This window comes from Gobio gobio, assembly GCF_949357685.1.
Source record: "Gobio gobio genome assembly, chromosome: 18".
Classification (NCBI taxonomy): domain Eukaryota; kingdom Metazoa; phylum Chordata; class Actinopteri; order Cypriniformes; family Gobionidae; genus Gobio; species Gobio gobio.
The window spans coordinates 8,988,969-9,011,674 of NC_137111.1; the positions used below are offsets into that span (position 1 = coordinate 8,988,969).

At 38.8% G+C, this 22,706-nt stretch overlaps 1 protein-coding gene across 5 annotated transcripts in view; it reads right to left on the reverse strand.

Moving 5' to 3' along the window:
• LOC307142227 (tight junction-associated protein 1-like) overlaps positions 1-22,706 on the reverse strand; it is a 191,637-nt gene that overhangs the window by 120,842 nt on the left and 48,089 nt on the right. The gene's annotated exons all lie outside the window — the stretch shown is intronic.

Genomic DNA, 22,706 nt, shown 5'->3' on the forward strand with positions numbered 1-22,706 from the left:
CACCAGATGCGAATGAAGCGTTTCGCGCGAGTGATTTACATGTTAAGTCAATGCAAAGACGCAAATAGAAATTCTGCAGCGCGAACGACACGGCGCGAATTGACCGTTTGACGCATGATCGCGAGTTGAAAAATCTGAACTTTGGCGGATATTTGCGGCGCGTTAACCAATCAGGAGCTTGCTCTAGTAATGACAACAATGAGGACAAAAATCATATGTGGATACCCGGAACTTTACGTACTTTATAGAAACCGGAATAAAAAGGATCTTGCTTGGAAGAAAGTGAGTGAGGAGGTCGGACAATCGGGTAAGTTGTAGAAAACGTTCTTTACTCAATTTGAGCTATACATAGGGTGATTGGGACACTTTTGGGAATTCACCCTATTGAGACTACAAGCTAGTTAAAGCCCGGCAAATTGAGCTTATTCGCCGTATTTTAAAACAATCCATGTCAGCCATTTCTCAACGAGACGAGCCGGCTGGCAGAAGCCTCTCCCATGACGCGAATTTGCGTCTGTTGTGAAGTGAATGTCATTAAGGAACTCAAATCTGCCGCGCATGACAACTTGAAGTTTAGGTGTGTTTACAAAAACAGCTAGTACTATCTACAAAATTTACTTCCATGGTATGGAAAAAAAAAAAATATATATATATATATGGAAGTCAATGGGAACCAAAACTGTATGGTTACCCATATTCTTCAAAATATCTTCATTTGTGTTCAACAGAAGAAAGAAATTCATACATGAATACATTCATAAATGATGACAATTTTTATTTTTGGGTGAACTATCACCCAAAAGCCAGTATTAGTTTTCCTAAACCATTCATAGGCTTGCAGACTCCATGTTACAGCTAACGCTGTGAGATTGTGTTTGTTTTATCTTAAACATAAAATAACCTGATCCTGTTTGATCAAGGTATGCGACACTTCCGACTTTTTTTTTCTTTCAGTTTTTCATCAAAATTCGGTCTATTCATTGTATGCATTTGAAATATAGAGTTGGGTTCGGTTTTAATGTACCCAAGTGTACCTAAAATAAAAAGGTGTTCAATATACAGGTTTGTTAAATTTACATAATTTGTTTGATATACTTAATTTCTTTTTATGAATTAACCATTTGTAAACTTAGGTTCACTGTTCATTTTTATAAATATAGAATTTGTATTAAATCTATATTCATCGAGTCACATCGAATGGAGAATCGAAATCGATTCGAGAGCTTGAAAATCGATACCCAGCCCTAGATAGGGCGCATGTTAACTGACAGAGAAAACGTGCAGAGAGCTCCTCCCTCACACACACTCTCTCTCTCACTGTCTTCAAACTAACTAAGCACTATCTTTGCTCTCTGTCCCTTGCATATATTAATCTAAATCAACTGACAATAAAAAGATCGGAAGACTGAATCCATTCGGGTATTTATTTTTTCCTGAATTACCGCTGGGTGTGAATTGTGCTCAAAAAACGTCCCCTCTTCTCTAACAAGCATTCTGTACATGCAGTTGGCATAAACCACACTTCCAAAAAACGAAATGGAGTGATAAATTGTGTTGACACAAATCTTTTGCGATGTCCTAACAGCCAGGACAAGCACACAACGTGTCCACGTCCACTAATGTCCGATTTGCGACCTAATGACCCCATTGAACCCATTCTTTTTAATGAATGGTTAACTGATCTGTACAACACTGAAATCACAAGACGTCACTGTCTGAATCGATAACAAATCATTCACTCAGAACACCTCTGAAATGAGAACGGCAAGAGTGGTTAGTGAGATTTAGCCGTAATAATGTTATTTAGGCCCTATTTGACGATGTGTAGTAATTTAGAGGTGAAAACAAAAAAAGTACAAAGCTTTTGTTAGCAACCTGCCCATTTTATTCAATTGTATATTGTAGAAAATTAGACTTTTTTTGACTATTGGTATGATTAAATTAAATAATTACGGAGTGTGTATTTATACCCAGTGCAAATAGCGTGCCTTGTTGGCAAATGCTATTCACACTAGCTCTGCCTATTAATGCCTGTTTGGGAAAAACAAGATAAAAAAAATAAAGGGCTTATTTCAACATGTTCAGTGGTGTAGTCAGTAAAGCATAAGCATAAGGCTTAAAGAACTAGGGTTTGACGCAATCGACCAGGGTTCGAATCCGCCTTTTGCAGAGCTCGCTCTTCTCCCTTTTCCCATCACATATCACATCAGAAAGGCATTTACCTTTCAATAAAAATTAAGAAAATGTTCTAGAAATGGAAAAAAAGTGCCTAACGAAATGTTTAATAATAATAAAAGCATTTATTGGGTAGGGTTAGGGGTCGGTGTAGGGAGGGCTTTTATTGTCCCATTAAGGCGGCATCAATTTAAAAATTGTAATAAATATAAATCATTTGTGTTTTTATTGCATCCTGTTAATGAACAACAATACTGAGGTGCAAATAGTGTGTATCTGTCAAAATAAAGTATAAATAGCATGTAATTACTATTTACATATATTGCAAATAACTACTTTTACATGGTGTAAATAGAATATATCACTATTTCCACTTAGTAAATAGCATCTACAGCTTTTGCACTTACTTATAGTGTAAATATCATCCATCGCTAAAAAAATATGCTATTTTCACTGAGTGTAAATAGCTGCTGCCGAATAACTATCAGGTCTAAAGAATTGTTGGTCACACTATACAATGGTTTATTGCTGGTATATAATCTTATCTCCTGCATGAGCACAAATGCTTTACTGTTAGGCCACGGCTCAGACTTGACAAGTTTTAAAAGGTTCAATCTTTTAACTATGCATACAATTACAAAAACCAACAGTGAATTTAATCTAATCCACTTACTCTATTTCCAGAAGAGAAGCCAGCTGACCACATCGAACAAAAAAAACTGCAAGACCAATAAAACCCTAAGAAAATCAATTACATGGCTGTTTTAGCAAAGCAAGACTGCTGTTCTGTATTCCTGTATTGTTCCATTGGAAAACAAGATAAGGAGAAACACTAAACAGACGTCGCAAGAGAAAGTCTCAAAGACAACAGACGGTTTCCCAGGGCCATCACCGTGATTGATGTCAATGAAGACACGCAATGCTCACAGAGGTTCAACGCTGTAACCAAGAAGGCACAAATAAATAAAAGACCTAGATTTAGTCCATCAACACATTATTTAGCACTGGCTGAAGAAATCGTAAGTTACTCAGAGCTGTAAAAGCCGCTCAAAAGGCCTTTCAAAACTTTTCCCATTCTTCACATAAAGACCAGACGCCCATGCTGGGAAGGCTTGCACTTTGGCTAATGGTGTCTGGCTTTTGACTAGCATGAAAGCACTGGAATCAGATTAAGGCGTCAAACTTGCCATTATGTATAGAGGACCACTGCACAGCAGGATGTAACATGACGGGAACTTCTCTAGCAGTATTAGGGAATCGTACTGACAAACCAATGGAAATGCATTTTCTAGGGCTGTCAATTTAATGTGCTAATCACTTAGCGAAAGTAATGATGAAGTTATTCAATTAATCATGCAATCAATCGCCAGATCCAATTCAAGCTAGAAGCACCACCTTCATGTGAACTACCAGATAAGTGGATTAAAATGGATTGTACGTGTGTGATAGGCATTTGTTAAATGATATGGAAATATAACAAACAATATAGGATTTATGAAGCAACCTACTCAAGGATTTCTTCTGGCACAATAATGTACTACCAAGGGTTTTAGCAGCATATTTTCGTTAAATGTAGATTAATGAGCGTAGTTGCAATTCATTCGATTAATTAATTGGCATATCATTGTTAACCGATTCGTTAATTCAATTAACTTTAATCCACCAGCAGCCCTAGCATTTTGTTAATCAAGAGCTCAAATTGTAGAGACAGCCGAGAACAGCACGTGTAAATGGTGCTCTTGGCAGCTGCGGATGAGGCTAGCTTTGAAAGCCTTGCTAGAGATGTGTTTGATTACATGAACAATGAACGCAGAGCTACTGACGGCACGACACTCGGGCGGCGGATAAAGGGAACATTTAATAACACTGCATTGAGAGGTGGACGTATTGTGATTGTGTCACGCCTCTGCATCATCAGCCACCACGTCATTTTACATCAAAAAGCCCATATGGAAATTGAATGGATCAGTTGCGATTCAAGGTTGTTTCAAGATGGGCATGCAGCATCATGCAAAAAGCACAACGCCCAGAGAGTAAATTCAGAAATACATTCTTCATCCTGCATTATGATGCCAAGCGTTCAACCATTTCATCTCTCAGCTTTTCTTTTTTGTTGACGGCCCTTAGCTAATGTGCTGGAGAGTCAGAGAGAAACAAGCAAGCAATCTCACTTGCCAAAACCCGCAATCTCACCGTAATGAAGTGGAGCGGTAAGTGAATCTTTGACCAATCAAATTTGCAGTACTAATATGATGTAATGGTCAAAGGTGACATATTATCGGGAAAGTGATCAGGTGGGAGACTTTTTTAAAGCTACACTGTGTACATTTTTTAGTTTATTCTTAGCTAAAACACTTAGTTCTTTCAAAAATATATGTGCTCATTAATGTATATTTACTTCTTTCAAGTAATGAAGTATTCTCGTAAATTTATAATATGCCATTGAAAATACATACGGGTAATGGGTTCGAATGCGGGTCGCCATGTTGCACATCCATCTTGAAAGTACATTAGTCAAAGAGGGACATACCCGTAAATTCAAGCTTCGCCTTTCGCGTTTTAACACTCGATGGCACCGTGTCGAATGTGGACGAGGTCGAACTGGAAGCCATATTTATCTTGGACTAAATCGGCCACTGTAGGAGTTAAAACGAAATCGGAATTGAGAGGAAGAGAAACTAATATTCACTGGATGGTAGGGCTGTCAACGAATATTCTAAATTCGAATATATATTCGAATAGCTTTTAAAAAACGAATTTCGAAGGTGAAAATTAATATTCGAATAAATAAAAAAATGTTGGGGAAAAACGCCGGCGGTAGTAGAGGCGTGGATGTCTGCTTTGCTAGTGGGCGCTAGCGCGCCTGAAGCCTTGTGTACTGTGGCCTGTCTCCGCAGCGCGAGCCTCCGCTGACTGCGCAGTGCGCGCGCTCCTCCACAAACGGACGAGGCGTTTATATTTGACACGCTCGCTGTTGTGCTTTTCTTTGAAACGACAGATGGCGACTCGGAGTAATTGTTCTATAAACCATCAGGAAAAAGCGTCGAGAAGAAGTGGGCTAATGTACACAGGTGACGATATTTATTTTAGTACACTTCACCGAAAACCACACTACAAAAGAATCATGTAAAACAGATCAAAATAAACCTTGATATTACTTGTGACATGAGAACAAAATGTATGTAGAAATGTAGCGTTAACTTATCCAACTCAATTTATGATATCTAAATGTTTCCTAATTTCACTAAACACTTTAGTGAGTTTTCACTTAGTTTCGTGAACTTTTCTTTATTAAACGGGCTTTTTTATGCTTTTGTAGGCTCGTTTTGTAAATATAAGCAACTAATTTGTATGTGCAAACTGGACCACCCTTACTCTGCATCGCCCGCCACAAGCTCTGTCTGCAACACGCGAGGCCATAACGGAGAAATTAATTTTGTTCATTTGTAAGGACATGAGAGCGATCAGTGTCGTGGATGGGGCTTCAGGGAGTTCTGTCAAGCAATGGAACAGGTACTGACTGAATAGATATTGCATGAATAAAGGATAAATGCACGGCTTCCACTGGTTTGATTATTTACCGTTTCATGTCAAGGAAAAGTTCCATGTTTACCACAGCACAGCTCGCTCGGAGCGTTCAATAATATGCTGTAAAACTTATATTAATATTTTTTTCAATCACTGAATGAAGCCAGCTATATTTGGGACAAGAGTCACAACCTTAAATTGCTTGCACAAAACTCTTGATCAGCCTCAAAATGTGTGTGTTCATTTAAACCGTTATGCGCAGAGGGTGAGGGCGAGAGAGAGAGTGAGGTCTGCGGTCTTAGCCATTAGTTGATTTACTTGTTTTTGTGTAGGTAATACGTTGTCAAATATGTTTAAACTTAAATAGACTACCTATATAAGTAGTTATGTCTCTTTGTATTCACTTGTCCTGTTATTGACGTAATGCGCGTCATTGATAAAATGCGTAACCAGATGTTCGAATAGTTCGAATATTTGTGCTTTTTTTAGAGGGAATATTCAAACGTCATTTTTGAGCAATTTTGACAGCCCTACTGGATGGTCATATACCTTTTAAACGCTAGATGGGGGAAAATATCACACAATGTAGCTTTAACTTGCAAGAACAAAACGAAGAGGTCTGAACATCAACCTGGGATCACAATTGCACATTTGAGGCGGAATTATTATTTACATTTTCGCTCTCCGGTGTTTCTAGTCAAATATTTTCAAATATTGTAATGTTAAACCTATGAAAACAGTTTTAAAAAGCACATGGCTCCATAGCACCATCACTTTACAGGGTCCCTCGCAATGTCCATCTTTTGTCAGTGCGTCCCCCGTCACAGTTTAATAAGTGCGTAGATGACGAAGCTAGTTACATAGAAAATAGTTGGGCGCTCATATCCTACATACAGCTCCTGAATTCGGGGTGTTTTGCCCTCAAAATGATAAGAGCGCACATAGGCCCTATACCTTTTATGGGGAGTATTTATGCTGTAAGCCATGCTTGTTTTCTCTTGTCAGTCTCTTACATAAAATGCAAGGCATTTGGTGGCATATAAGGACACTATACTTTCCAGGAATTTCTTCAGTTTATTTATGTTGTTGTGGCAGCTTAACCCGGTGCTAATTTAAATGTTTAATTTACCATAGTGTTTTAATAATGTTCAAAAAGTGTCTGTTTAATTAATTCAGCTGCTCTTTTTGTGGAGACCAGAACAGGACAGCATCCAAACGGAAGTTGGAATCCATCATGGGAGAACTCATCGTTTTCTCAGGGAAAAGCTGGTTACAAATAGGCATGCACCAAAATGAAAACTCTGGGCCGAAACCAAAAATGCTTTTTAAATTTCTTTTGTACAATTGTATTAATATTATACTTTTTAATCAAAAATACAAGCAAATAAAATAACCACACATTTATTGAAAGTAACACTAAAATTGGACAAAAAAGTAACATGCTGAGGCGCACAGTGAGCAGAAATCGCCAACTTTCTGCAGAGTCAATAGCTACAGACCTCCAAACTTCATGTGGCCTTCAGATGAGCTCAAGAACAGTGTGTAGAGCTTCATGGAATGGGTTTCTATGGCTGAGCAGCTCATCCAAGCCTTACATCACCAAGTGCAATGCAAAGCGTGGGATGCAGTGGGGTAAAGCATGCCGCCACTGGACTCTAGAGCAGAGGAGACGTGTTCTCTGGAGTGACCAATCACGCTTCTCTATCCAATGGATGAGTCTGGGTTTAGCAGTTGCCTGACTGCATTATGCCAAGTGTAAAGTTTGGTGGAGGGTGGATTATGGTGCGTTTTCTCAGGGGTTGGGCTTGGCACCTTAGTTCCAGAGAAAGGAACTCTTAATGCTTCAGCATACCAGGACATTTTGGACCGTTTTATGCTCCCAACATTGTGGGAACAGTTTTGGCCCCTTCCTGTCCCAACATGACTGCGCACCAGTGCACAAAGCAAGGTCCATAAAGACATGGATGAGCGAGTTTGGTGTGGAGGAACTTGACTGGCCTGCACAGAATCCTGACCTCAACCCGATAGGACAAGCCAGACCTTCTCGTCCAACATCAGTGCCTGACCTCACAAATGCGCTTCTAGAAGAACGGTCAAAAATTCCCATAAACACACTCCTAAACCTTGTGGAAAGCCTTCCCAGAAGAGTTGAAGCGGTTAGAGCTGCAAAGGGTGGGCCAACTCCATATTAAACCCTACTGATTAACAATGGGATGTCAGACGACTTTTGGCAATATAGTGTATTTTCGACAGTTTTTCTCTTTCGGCCAAAAGCTGAAAATACCATTTTCAGGCTGTTCAGGTAAATGTGGGCCAAATCAGAATTTATTTTTTATTTGACTCTGAGATCTGTTTTTGTCATGACAATGTGAACAGCACAAACCATATTTAAGGAATCTGATCTTTTTTATTCAAAATCCGATATAGGTCAGATGTTTTGCGATGCGACCGCAGTCTTAACAGTCATACTGTATCAGAATTCATGTGACTTTTTACATCACTCTAGACTAAAGCAACATTCGTCACAATTCTGCGCTCAAGGGAGTCACTTCAAAGCTTTTACATATCCAGTGTTATCAAGACAGTTGCGAAAGGTAGTCAGTGAGGGACAGTGATGTGTCAGAGGTCACAAGTATTACACATCACAGCTCTATATACAAGCAAAACATAAATGTTTTTAATATTGCCTGCGCATAAATTCGCTGGCTTCTGCGGCAGATCATAATATAAATAAACATGTAATCACTTACTTTAATTTAACTTTGGCAAATCAAAAGCATTCATTGTATGCACCTTACTATGCAACGCGCAAGTAAGCCGTTTTCTGTGAATGTGTGAGACTTCTGATTCATTAGCCGCTATAGGCAAATAACTAGAAGAATAACAGTGCGGTAAAGTGTAAAATGATTTGTGCAACAACAACAAAAAAATGTTTATGATTACGACAAACCAATATGGTAAAAAATACCAGTTTGCAATATCAAGCAGCATTTTTTACAGCTAAAAAACCTGGTGGGCTGGTGCACCCTAATGGCGGAAATTGCAAAAAAATCAGGTTGGAACTGGTGGATTTTGGAAAGCACTTCACAGATTTCAGTGCAATACGCATCGGACAGTCAGTAAAAAAAAAAAAACTACATTGATAATCTCTGATCAACAGTTGTCATTTTCATTCTGTCTTCTGTGAGTCTGTGCGGATTGTCTACACCAATACCGCTTCCCACACAAAGGCCTAAATCCTGCTCTGTTGATCACCACATAATCCCATCAGCCCCTCTTTTCCTCGGACGCTGGCAAACATTGCACCGGTCACATGGGCTCAGGGTCAGAGATGAACGGAGTTCACACAAACAGACAGAGCAGGGGAAGGGAAGGGATGGGCAGAGTCACGGAGGATTCTGTCGTTTGTGTGACAGATTGAGTTGAGTCAGTGGTTGGGTCTGGAAGCTGTCAGCTCAATGTGTAGCAGACGTTTGATCCTAAGGTCGCTCTTGCTGGCCTGCACACGGAGCATGTGGCAACGGGCAGCTGTCTCCGAACAGCATCTGCCAAACACCGTTAGGACTGACGTGAAATGAATTTAGTCATCGTGGCGTTTCCAGCACGGCTCATGTGACCTCAACTCCCACTTCTTGCAGCTTCATGCCTTTAATGTTGTGGCCCATTTTTCTTCCAGAGATCCTGGACATCTTGTTCAGACACATGGCATCATGGATTCTATTAAAGGGCACCTATTATGCAAAATCCACTTTTACGTGATGTTTGAACATAAATGTGTGTTGACAGAGTGCTTAAACAACCACCCAATAACGATAAAAATCCAACGAGCATTTTTTTTTTTATCCCCAAAAATCATAAGCAGTGTTTCAGAACAAGCTGTTCTCAGATTCTCTGCAGTGTGACATCAAGGTTTGACTGACACTGCCATTTTAACATAGACCCGCCCTGTGAGACCTGTATGCAATCCGCCATAGAGACAGAGCGACACGCGTCATAATCTGAATCCACTTTTGTCTCCTTAAACTCTCGTTTTTTTGGGTCGACAGCTTATAAAAACGTATTTTTGTGTTTTTTAGCTTGTTTGCTGTACACTTTGTCACATATCAGCTTTTAGACATTGTTCTGTTTTTTGTTATAAGTCCGAGATGACAAGGATGCAGCCTCACTCAATGCAAAGTCAATGGAGAGCATTGGATTGTTTTCCCCCCCGGTGTGGGCGTGGCCTAAATATTCTCTGTCTGTTGAGAGATGTATATGCTACACCCTCTTCTAAAGACGGGGCGGGGATATGCAGCTCATTTACATTTAAAGCGGTACACACCAAAACAGCGCTTTTTATAGACAGGCCTCAAAATGACATTTTCAACACGTTATAATAAATTATCTGTGGGGTATTTTGTGCTGAAACTTCACAGACACATTTTGGGGACACCCAAGACCAATATGACATCTTGTAAAAAGGGACATAATAGGTGCCCTTTAAATACCAACAGATTAGGGCTGCACAATATATCGAATTATCGCAAAAAAAATACATATTGAAACGGCACGCAATATATGAATGATTTTAATAGGCTACTTCAACATTATGAAAACGTTTTTTGTACGTTTTAGGTCGACGCATATAGCAGAGAATAGACTGGGCACACGACTGTTACTAATGTGACTTGCTTGACGTTAAAAAGAGTTATTAAACGCAATAACTTGAGAAAAACAACTCCTTGCAGTCTCTTTTTGTTTGTTTATATTGATGTTAAAATTAGATTGTCAGATTTGTGACATTCATTTTTGCTAAAACACTGCTGGTCACTTTCAGAAGTTGTAGCGATGCTTTCTTTTCCCAGAAAGAATGTGAAACACATAAATGGTATAATTCTCAGGTTTAAAAAAAAATAAAAATTTATAATTTAAATAGATTTCACACACTTAAAGCAATATCGCATTATTTAACAAGGTATTGTATTTCGCATTTTTCTTCAATATCGCACAGCCTTACAACAGATAAAACAATTTTATTTAAAAAATTTAAACAGTGAATCACTGAGCACAACACCACGCTTCTGCCATGGCCATCCTAGTTCCCTGACCTGAACCCTATAGAAAATGAGTGGCTGAACTCAAGAGAAGAAGCACCAACATGGAGGTGGGAATTTGAAGGATCTGGAGACATTCTGTATGGAGGAATGGTCTATGATTACTGTGTAAACCCTGCCCAATCTGTCAGCGATTTGCGGGAACCAATCACAAACCGGCTTATCCACCTGGCGGCGGGTTTAAAGGGTTAGTTCACTCAAATGAAAATTCTATCATTAATTACTCACCCTTATGTCGTTCGACACCTGTAAGACCTCCGTTCATCTTCAGACACAAATGAAGATATTTTTGTTGAAAGCTGATGGCTGAGAAAGGCTTCAGATAGGCCTCCATTGGCATTCAGTACATTTACACTCCCAAGACCCATAAAAGGCACTTAAAACGTCATTACAAAGTCCATCTCACCACAGTGACTCTACAATAATTTTACGATGCGACGACAAAAGTTTTTGTCAAATAAAAGCAGAGACTTCTTTCAAAAACAATCAAAATAGTAAAGTTTACAAACTTTTTACTGGTAGTGTATGTGTGTGTGTATGTGTATGTGTATGTGTATGTGTGTGTGTGTGTGTGTGTGTGTGTGTGTGTGTGTGTGTGTGTGTGTGTGTGTGTGTGTGTGTGTGTGTGTGTGTGTGTGTGTGTGTGTGTGTGTGTGTGTGTGTGTGTGTGTGTGTGTGTGTGTGTATATATATATATATATACAGGGAGTGCAGAATTATTAGGCACGTTGATTTTCTGATCATATTTTTTTTCCAGGCACATTTGACCAATTCCAAACCACAGTAATCCTAATAACTACTATTAATTTAGTATTTAATAATGTATAAGTGATATATCATTGTTCATGAAGGCTGGAAATGAAAAACACCTTATATTCAGGTGTGCAGAATTATTAGGCATGTTTTCTTTTACAGATAAATTGAGCCAAAAAAGAGATTTAACTCAGACTGAAAAGTCAAAAAGTATTAAATGCCCATGAGAAGGATGCAATACTAATGCAATACTAGACATTGCAGTTAAGGCGTGACCATTGGACAGTGAAATGCTCGTTGGGTCAGCAGGATCTGACAAAAACAGGTGGCGGAGAAAAGACACCTGTTAACTGCAAAAGAATTAAGAATTAAGGTGAAGAATTAAGGGTGAAACCATCAGGAACCCTTTAGTCTCCAGCGCCACCATTTTCCAGAGCTGCAACCTACCTGGAGTCTCCAGAAGTGAAGGTGTCAGGATCTCAGAGACTTCAGTTAGGTAAAGAATCCTAAAAAATGACCCCCACTAGATAAGAATCACAAGCTGAAGTGTTGTAAAATACATGAAGCCTGCTTTTTTATAGGCTTTATAGGTTTTATAGGTTGAGAATGACTCTTGAAGGACCAGCACCACATCCTCTAGTACCACTGTTTGAAGAATTCATCTTCCAGAATCTGGCAGTACGTTTTGGGAGTTCATTTTAGTCCATCCTGAAGTCCGTTTTGCAGAGATGGACTAAAATGAACTCCCAAAACGTACTGCCAGATTCTGGAAGATGAATTCTTCAAACAGTGGTACTAGAGGATGTGGTGCTGGTCCTTCAAGAGTCATTCTCAATCTATCTGTCCATAAAGCCTATAAAAAAACCTTCTTCATGTATTTTACAACACTTCAGCTTGTGATTCTTATCTAGTGGGGGTCATTTTTTAGGATTCTTTACCTAACTGAAGTCTCTGAGATCCTGACACCTTGCACTTCTGGAGACTCCAGGTAGGTTGCAGCTCTGGAAAATGGTGGCGCTGGAGACTAAAGGGTTCCTGATGGTTTCACCCTTAATTCTTCACCTTAATTCTTAATTCTTTTGCAGTTAACAGGTGTCTTTTCTTCACCACCTGTTTTTGTCAGATCCTGCTGACCCAACGAGCATTTCACTGTCCAATGGTCACGCCTTAACTGCAATGTCTAGTATTGCATTAGTATTGCATCCTTCTCATGGGCATTTAATACTTTTTGACTTTTCAGTCTGAGTTAAATCTCTTTTTTGGCTCAATTTATCTGTAAAAGAAAACATGCCTAATAATTCTGCACACCTGAATATAAGGTGATTTTCATTTCCAGCCTTCATGAACAATTATATATCACTTATACATTATTAAATAATAAATCAATAGTAGTTATTAGGATTACTATGGTTTGGAATTGGTCAAATATGCCTGGAAAAAAAATATGATCAGAAAATCAACGTGCCTAATAATTCTGCACTCCCTGTATATATATATATATATATATATATATATATATATATTAGGGGTGTAACGATTCGTTTTAACAACGATTCGATTCGTATCACGATTTGAGGTTGTCGATACGATTCAAGGACGATTTTGGTTCATTTAGGACGATACGATCCGAAACGATTCAGTGACCTGAAATCGATTCAGTAACTTTTTAGCCAAAAATTGTGTGACTGAAATAAATATCTGGATACTGGTCAGTGCAGGTGAAGTTTCCTAGATTCCTGTTGTTTCTTGTAAGGGAATCAGGTATCAATTAATTATGGATATAAACAAACAAGTAAACAACAATTAATGGCAAATGCATTCAAATTTTATTTGAATAAAGTGCAACCAACAGTTTAGGTTGAATTAACAGGAAGTTAACCTTTTCTGCTCTCATTTTCAAAATTCAATACATTTTCAATAAAAGCACAGTAAGTGCAACCAACATTTCAACAGTAGGTTAACCTGCTACTTCTGCTTTTGTTATCCAACATAATAATATTAATATCAAAAATAAAGTGCAACTAACTTCTCTTCAGGTTTAATTAATAGTAGGTGTACCTGTTACTTTTGCTGTTGTTTTTCAACATTAAAATAATACAAATACAATATTAATATCAAAAATAAAGTGCAACCAACATTTCTTCAGTTTGAATAAACTGGCTGAACCTGCTACTACTCTCAGTTTAATAAACAAACAATATTTAACAAAAGATAAAATGTAACCAACTACTCTTCAATGACTCTACATATTTCTTTTTCAAAAATATCAACATGATCTGACCGCAGAACACTTCTCTGTGCGTTCACTATGTTGCCAGCAGTATTAAAGCTGCCTTCACGTGCCATCGGAATTATCGTAAGTACGAGTTTCTAAGGTAAAAATTGCACATGAACGCCCTCACATTTTGAAATTTGAATGCAATGAGCTCGTAATCACGACATCAGAAATCGGAATTATCAAATGTTCGATAGCACGTGAAGGCAGCATAAAAACTCGCTCTGCTGGCACACTGGTGCCAGGAATGCACAGGTAACATTTAGCAAGGGTTGAAAGTACAGGTAACACGTTACTAACTTAGCTCTTTCTCCTGGTGACTTGATAATTTCTCGCTGGTTGGCTTCTCCTCTGCCATACGCCATGCTGTTTTGTTTTCTTAGCGCTGCTGCTGGTGCGTGCGTTGCGATGATGTCACAGATAGGCAGACTGAATCGAGTAACGTTTAACGCCTTTATCATTAAAAGTGCTAAGAAAAAACATCCATTTAAAGTCTGACGTGCTTAAATCCAATGCGTTATTTCCTATGATCGATACAATCGATTGATTACCTTTTAAAACGATGTTAGATCGATATATGTCGTCTGGAAGGCCAACTTGCCGAGCACAGATCGATGTAGTTAGATCATAGGAAAATAAATCGATACATCGATGTAGTAGATGAATCGTTACACCCCTAATATATATATATATATATGTATAAAGGTTTAATAAACTATTACATGTTCTTTTTTTTTAAGATTTTTTCAACTATTATGTCATATGTCAGCAGGCATTACAGGGTTTGAGAAAGGCATCTAACATTCCAACCAACAACAAAAAAATTGCCAAAAAGTACCACAGTACTACCCTGTTTTTTGGAGATGGTACTACTGTGGAGAACCATGTAAATAACATGGTGCATGAATACGGAAATCATTCTGAATCAGTACCATGGTATATGCACCTTAACAGTACCCAGCCATGAGTGGATGAAAACCTCCAACACTTGTGTATGCGTGTCAGCTTTAGCAGTTTCACAGCACTTAATAGTTGGTTTTCCTGTAAATGGCAAAAGTCCCAAACCAAAATCCCAAAAAAATAGAAACTGTTACTAATACTTTCACACTCAAATCTAGTGTTTGTCATGTTGAAATGAAAAACTAGTCTGAATGGCACAAATATATATATATTGGAGCAATGAATCAAAAACCGATTCCCATGGAAACTATTACCACGGAGACAGGTGTATTTAATTACTCCTGACTGATTAATTTTGTTTGTGGAGGAAATTGAAAAATAAATGAAACTTTAAAGCAGTTTGCAGTTCACAGAAGCATTGTGATAAGTGTTTCGTGCATTTACTTTCTAATGCAATTATTTTCTTCGTGTTGTTCATCTGATTGAGCTCCAGTCTCATAATTGCACAAGATGACAGCAGTTTAATTGTTTAATGAATGATTTGAAGCAGAACATTTCTAGCTATTGCATGTGCAAGTTTTCACATTCTAAGACAAAACTGTCAATCCCCAGCAGGTGTGAAATGGTTTGCGTTTCTGCTGTATCCTCACTTTGCATTGAAAAAAACCCACTTGATTCCTTGAAATAACAAATTGCTTTCATAAAACATTATAGTTATTATTAAAGAACATCTCAATTCTCAATATTATGGGTATCGACAACCGGTTCCATATTAGAACCAGTTCTAAATTTCCAAGATTTGATAATACAGTCATTTCCATAATGATTAACGGTTTATGTGTTTAACCATTCAAGCGAAAGAAGAAGTTTTCTGTGCTGCACACACATCCAAAGCGTGCACAGAAAAAGTGATTTTAATGTGATTTGAACCATTCAAGCGTAAGAAGACGCGCACACTGATTTCTGTGCTGCACACACATCCAAAAACGACGTGCGCACAGAAAGCCACCTTTCATACTAAATAGTGCGCAATGCTGAACTGAGTTCTCTTCTTGAACAGACAAATTCTCACAAAAATTACAAAATATCCCCTTAAACACAGTCGGTTATGTCTTAAAGTTAGTGCTGGGCGGTATGACCAAAAATTTATATCGCAGTATTTTTCTAAATTGTACCGGTTTTGCGGTATATGACGGTATTTTTCCCCCTATGGATGACAGGTGTTCACAACACTTTCTACTGATTGAGAGAAGAAATACAGATCAACTAGAATGCCCTATTTCTGTCATGATGAGTGAATATTCAAGAAAAATTCCACACTGGAACTAATACAGGTTTGCAAAGTCCCACAAAATGATGCTGTGCGGAGACAACAACCAATTAAACACACTCATTACAGACACATGCATATTAAAATATGACAACGGAGAGAAAAAAAATGGAGTTGAGGGCACCTTAAGCATTTTAAAAATCTAACCCTAAACTGACAAAACGAGGGGGAAACGCAGAAGAACATTTAAAAGGTCTAAGGATATTTTCAATACATTTAAGAGCACTACAGTCTAATGACACACGTCAGTTTAACACAGAAAGAATAAAGCGGTTACTTTTCTGCCCATTCTTCTATTTATTATCTTACATCATTGTCTTCGGTGTACCAGAATAATCTATCGTGTCATCGTGGTCGTGATCAGACGTACGGCTGTATGATGTCCTTGATTGCACATATATTTCATTTGAAGAAGGTGTGATGAAATATGTGCACATACACGCTGCTGGTTCATGTTAACAGCACTAAAGTATATGAAATAGGTCCATAAAAAAACGTAAACGTGCTCGCTCCGGTCTGTATATCTGATATGATCCATGTGGGGAGCGTTGTTGCCGCAGAAACCGCTCTCTTTCGCACGCTGCGTGTAAATCGACCCCTAAACCCTCATTCCAGTCCCTCCAGAAAAATGCAATTATGCGATCGCATGATTTAACGCATAATCAGCCAAAGTCCGCATTTTTTCAAATATGCAGCACTTTCGCCACATAAATTGTCTATTTCCACGTGCAAAATATGCGGGGCTAGCATGATTTCATAATCCCCGCCTTTCGTTGCTAAAAAGTCATATATATTAGCAGAAAGTTGAAAAATGTTTGTTTACTTCACACAAGAGCCGCCATTTCCCCCTATTGTCATGCGAACGTTTTGAAGTGACGTAATTACCCGACGTGAACGTCATCGAAAAGCTGCAAACCCCGTGGAGAAACCATAGAGATATCGGTGAAACCATGATGAAGCACGCAAATTCCCATTTGCCAACAAAAATAACAGCAAAAGACCGCGCAAAGCAGTTTCCTGGTGTGTTGACTGATTTCAAAAAACAGCATCATGAAGCTTCGAAGCGTTATGAATCAGTGAGTCGATTCAGCAGTTTGGATCGCCAAAGTCACGTATTTCAGCAGTTTGACTCAATGCAATCGACTCGCTGATTCATAACGCTTCATGATGCTGTTTTTTGAAATCGGTCATCACTATGTAAGTCGTTATTTAGGTTTTAGCACAAAAACTAATTCTCGTCGCTTCATAAAGTTATTGTAGAACCACTGTAGTGAGATGGACTTTGTAACGACGTCTTTAGTACCTTTTAAGGGTCTTGAGAGTGTAAAGTGCATTGTGCCAATGGAGGCCTTTCTGAGCCATCGGATTTACACTAAAATATCTTCATTTGTGTCCGAAGATGAACGGAGGTCTGACGGGTGTCCAACGACATGAGGGGAAGTAATTAATGACAGAATTTACATTTTGGGTGAACTAACCCTTTAAGAGATTGCACTTTGTGCATTGGAAGCACTCAAATGTCAGTTTTGTAAAGCTACCTCTGTAAAACAGGAAGTTATTTATTATTTTTTTCAGAAGTTGTAGCATATTCCTTTCTTAAAGCTACAGAACTTGTTTGACTCAATGTTTTGTAAATTTGAGCCATGTGTTTATTAAGGTCTTCAATAAAACAAGATGAGAACTTAAATATTCCAGCACTTTCTGTGATGTAGTGCTTTTTTTCTCTTTTTCAGCAAACCGCAGTATTTGCAAGTTCCCGCGATTTTAATTGCATAAAATTGCATAAACATCCCGCATTATCCATCGCATTATTTAAGAAAACGTGCCGCATAATCAAGGATTTTTGCCCGCAACAATCACAAAAAAGCCGCATTTTTCTGGAAGGACTGTCATTCACTATTCCCTATGTTAGTCCAATAATACAGTTCACTTGAAGGAGTGCGTTAAGTAAATATTGGGCCAGAACACCCACCACACACCAGCTTATGGTGGAGAAGAGACCGAGTGATGAAGCCAATCAGTATATGGGGATGATTAGGAGGCCATGATGGAGAGAGGCCAATGGGCAAATTTAGCCAGGATGCTGGGATTTTTAATGACCACAGAGAGTCAGGACCTTGGTTTAACATCTCATCCGAAGGACGGTGCTTATTACAGTATAGTGTCCCCATCACTACACTGGGCTGTTAGGACCCACACAAACCACAGGGTGAGCGCCCCCTGCTGGACTCACTAACACCTCTACCAGCAGCAACCTAGATTTCCCAGGAGGTCTCCCATCCAGGTACTGACCAGGCTCGGCTTAGCTTCAGTGGGAAACCAGTCTTGGGCTACAGGGTGGTATTAGTTAGGCTAGTTGTTTTTGCAATAGTATTTTTAAACCATAGGCAAAAGTTCCTTGTGTAAGTGTTCTTTAGCCTGTTCATTTTTGTTCATGTCATTCAGCTACAAGGAAATGTTTTGCAAAAAGACTTAGAATAAATCTGAATTATATATATATATATATATATATATATATATATATATATATATATATATATATATATATATATATATATATATATATATATATATATATATATATATATATATATATATATATATATATATATATATATATATATATTGGATACCTTATTGGAATCAAAATTGGGAATCGATAAGAATCAGAATCGCTAAGCAGAATCGTAATCGTTAAAATTCAAACAATACCCAACCCTAGCAATATGTTCCCTATAAAAAAAGTTTTATAACCTGAATGTGAATCTATTGTGTTCAAAACCCACACAGGTCACACTAGCATATAGCCAAATGTCACATGTGATGATCAAAGTGTTGTAGGTTTTTTACGGCCTGTTGTGCTTCACATCTGTACAGTTTTCAGTTGGAAAAGCACCATACGGCCGCCATAGTTTTGCATCAGCAGGATGTTTCCTTTATACAATATGGCACACGTGAAGAGTCACTGACAATGTTTTCTCTTTTTTGTTACGGACCATGGTAAATAATCAAGGGATATGTGTACATGAATATTCATATGCGTTTCACATATTCACCTTTGAATAGTAGTGTACAATTGTCTGAAGGGTTACGCACATCAGTGGCCGGACGCAATCAGTGTAATTTGTATGTCGCAGACACCCAAACCCCAATTTAGTCATTAGTCATAAGACTAAATGGCATAGCCACTGAACCACTGTTAAAGACAACTGAAGAAAAACAAATCCTTAGATAGTGCTCAAATTTTGCTCTCATGGACTAGGTTTTGCTGCTCATATTACATGGCACAATCAGAAAAAAGAAAATCCAAAGTAACTATACATGTACGGATCTGCTGTTAAAGGTGTGAAAGTGGGATTAAATTGCACCTTGTGAAGCCGGCATCAGAATGGCTGTTGTTTACAGGTAACACTTAAAAGTACTTGAAGATCGTTGTGGCAGGGGCTTCATTTTGTGCAACGAACTGAAAATGTGCTTTTAGTTTACTGGATGGAGTCTGCACTGTCTACAGTCACAGGCTGCATACATTAAACCTTATTCACCAACAGGGTACCAGAGCAGGCTTCTATGCCAATCACCCAATCTGGCCTAGTTTAAGCATACCCAGCGAAAATAAAGCAGTCCTCAGTAAGAAAAAAAAAAATGCACCACCCTTTTTTAAAGGGGTCATATATGATGCTTATAAATGTAAAATCTTATACAAAGAAACTAATTACAAGCAAAAGAACAACAAAACTACAATAGAACAAAGATATGAAATTAAATATGAAAAAGACTTCATTGCCTCGAACCTCAAACACGAAAATGAACCTCATTGGTTCTGGCGGAAGCTCAAACGTGCCGCGTAAAACGAGAATGAACCTCATTGGTTCTTGAGGAAGCTCAAACGTGCCGCGTAACACGAGAATTAACCTCATTGGTTCTTGAGAAAGCTCAAACGTGCTGCGTAACACGAGAATGAACCTCATTGGTTCTTGAGAAAGCTCAAACGTGCTGCGTAACACGAGAATGAACCTCATTGGTTCTTGAGGAAGCTCAAACGTGCTGCGTAACACGAAAATTAACCTCATTGGTTCTTGAGGAAGCTCAAACGTGCTGCGTAACACGAGAATGAACCTCATTGGTTCTTGAGGAAGCTCAAACGTGCCGCGTTACACGAGAATGAACCTCATTGGTTCTTGAGGAAGCTCAAACGTGCCGCGTAACACGAGAATTAACCTCATTGGTTCTTGAGAAAGCTCAAACGTGCCGCGTAACACGAAAATTAACCTCATTGGTTCTTGAGGAAGCTCAAACGTGCTGCATAACACGAAAATGAACCTCATTGGTTCTTGAGGAAGCTCAAACGTGCCGTGTAACACGAGAATGAACCTCATTGGTTCTTGAGGAAGCTCAAACGTGCTGCGTAACACGAGAATGAACCTCATTGGTTCTTGAGGAAGCTCAAACGTGCCGCGTAACACGAGAATTAACGTCATTGGTTCTTGAGAAAGCTCAAACGTGCCGCGTAACACGAAAATTAACCTCATTGGTTCTTGAGGAAGCTCAAACGTGCCGCGTAACACGAAAATTAACCTCATTGGTTCTTGAGAAAGCTCAAACGTGCTGCATAACACGAAAATGAACCTCATTGGTTCTTGAGGAAGCTCAAACATGCCGTGTAACACGAGAATGAACCTCATTGGTTCTTGCTGAAGCTCAAACGTGCCGCGTAACACGAGAATGAACCTCATTGGTTCTTGAGGAAGCTCAAACGTGCCGCATTACACGAGAATGAACCTCATTGGTTCTTGCTGAAGCTCAAACGTGCTGCGTAACACGAGAATGAACCTCATTGGTTCTTGAGGAAGCTCAAACGTGCCGTGTAACACGAGAATGAACCTCATTGGTTCTTGAGGAAGCTCAAACGTGCCGTGTAACACGAGAATGAACCTCATTGGTTCTTGAGGAAGCTCAAACGTGCCGTGTAACACGAGAATGAACCTCATTGGTTCTTGAGGAAGCTCAAACGTGCCGCATTACACGAGAATGAACCTCATTGGTTCTTGCTGAAGCTCAAACGTGCTGCATAACACGAAAATGAACCTCATTGGTTCTTGCTGAAGCTCAAACGTGCTGCGTAACATGAGAATGAACCTCATTGGTTCTTGAGGAAGCTCAAACGTGCCGTGTAACACGAGAATGAACCTCATTGGTTCTTGAGGAAGCTCAAACGTGCCGCGGAACACGAGAATGAACCTCATTGGTTCTTGCTGAAGCTCAAACGTGCTGCGTAACACGAGAATTAACCTCATTGGTTCTTGAGGAAGCTCAAACGTGCTGCGTAACACGAGAATGAACCTCATTGGTTCTTGAGGAAGCTCAAACGTGCTGCGTAACACGAGAATTAACCTCATTGGTTCTTGCTGAAGCTCAAACGTGCTGTGTAACACGAGAATTAACCTCATTGGTTCTTGCTGAAGCTCAAACGTGCTGCGTAACACGAGAATTAACCTCATTGGTTCTTGAGAAAGCTCAAACGTGCTGCGTAACACGAGAATGAATCTCATTGGTTCTTGAGGAAGCTCAAACGTGCTGCGTAACACGAGAATTAACCTCATTGGTTCTTGCTGAAGCTCAAACGTGCTGTGTAACACGAGAATTAACCTCATTGGTTCTTGCTGAAGCTCAAACGTGCTGTGTAACACGAGAATTAACCTCATTGGTTCTTATGGAAGCTCAAACGTGCTGCGCAACACGAGAATGAACCTCATTGGTTCTTGCGGAAGCTCAAACGTGCTTTGAATGAGAAAGTAGTTCCTAGCCATATAGGTGTAGAAAATCGCAACTTTTAATTTTCAGTTGGTCTTAGCACACGATGTAACTGTAGAAGAGTCAAGTTTAAAATAGGAAAAATATTGAAAGTGTCTTTGGTCATTTTTTGAATGAGATGCTAATGGACTGATCAGAATCAATGATGTATGCTAAGCTATGCTAAAAGTGCTACCGCCAGATACAAAGATCGGCTGAATGGATTCAAAAATGGTAAAACTCAACTATTTAACTCTAGGGGACTTGAAAAATGAGCCTATTTTCAAAAAAAGTGGAGTGTTCCTTTAATGCGGAACCAAAAGTCCATTCAGAGACCAACTCCTTTCAAATCATGTTACCCAGAACCTGCAGAGCACAGAACAATCATGCATTATCAGCACTTGACCTTGGCATTATCATTTATTCTATTAGTAAATCAAACCTTGAATAAAGAATGTCTGCATAATTCACAATTTTCCTTTTAAAGGTCATTGAAAGTCTGACAACCAAACCCATTGTCATCACCAACTTAATTTCAGAGAGATGTTTTCCTGCACTCTCTCTTTATTGAGCTAGGCTATATGCATGCAAATTTAAGAGAGTAGCTGAAAGATTGAGTGAACAAAACACAGGGACTTGTTTGAGTTTCCTATTTTTTCTACTAAAAACGGTGTGAAGTATATTGTCTATTATCATGAATTTCCCCTCACTGTAGGAAATCTCACAATTGTTTCATTATGGATTAGTTCTGCATTTCTATCAAAACAGTAATGCGTGTTTGGGTGAATCTCACCAAGACATTCAACTCATATTTCACCTTAGTGTCAAAAGGAAAAATCTTTTTTTTAGATTTTGAAAAAAA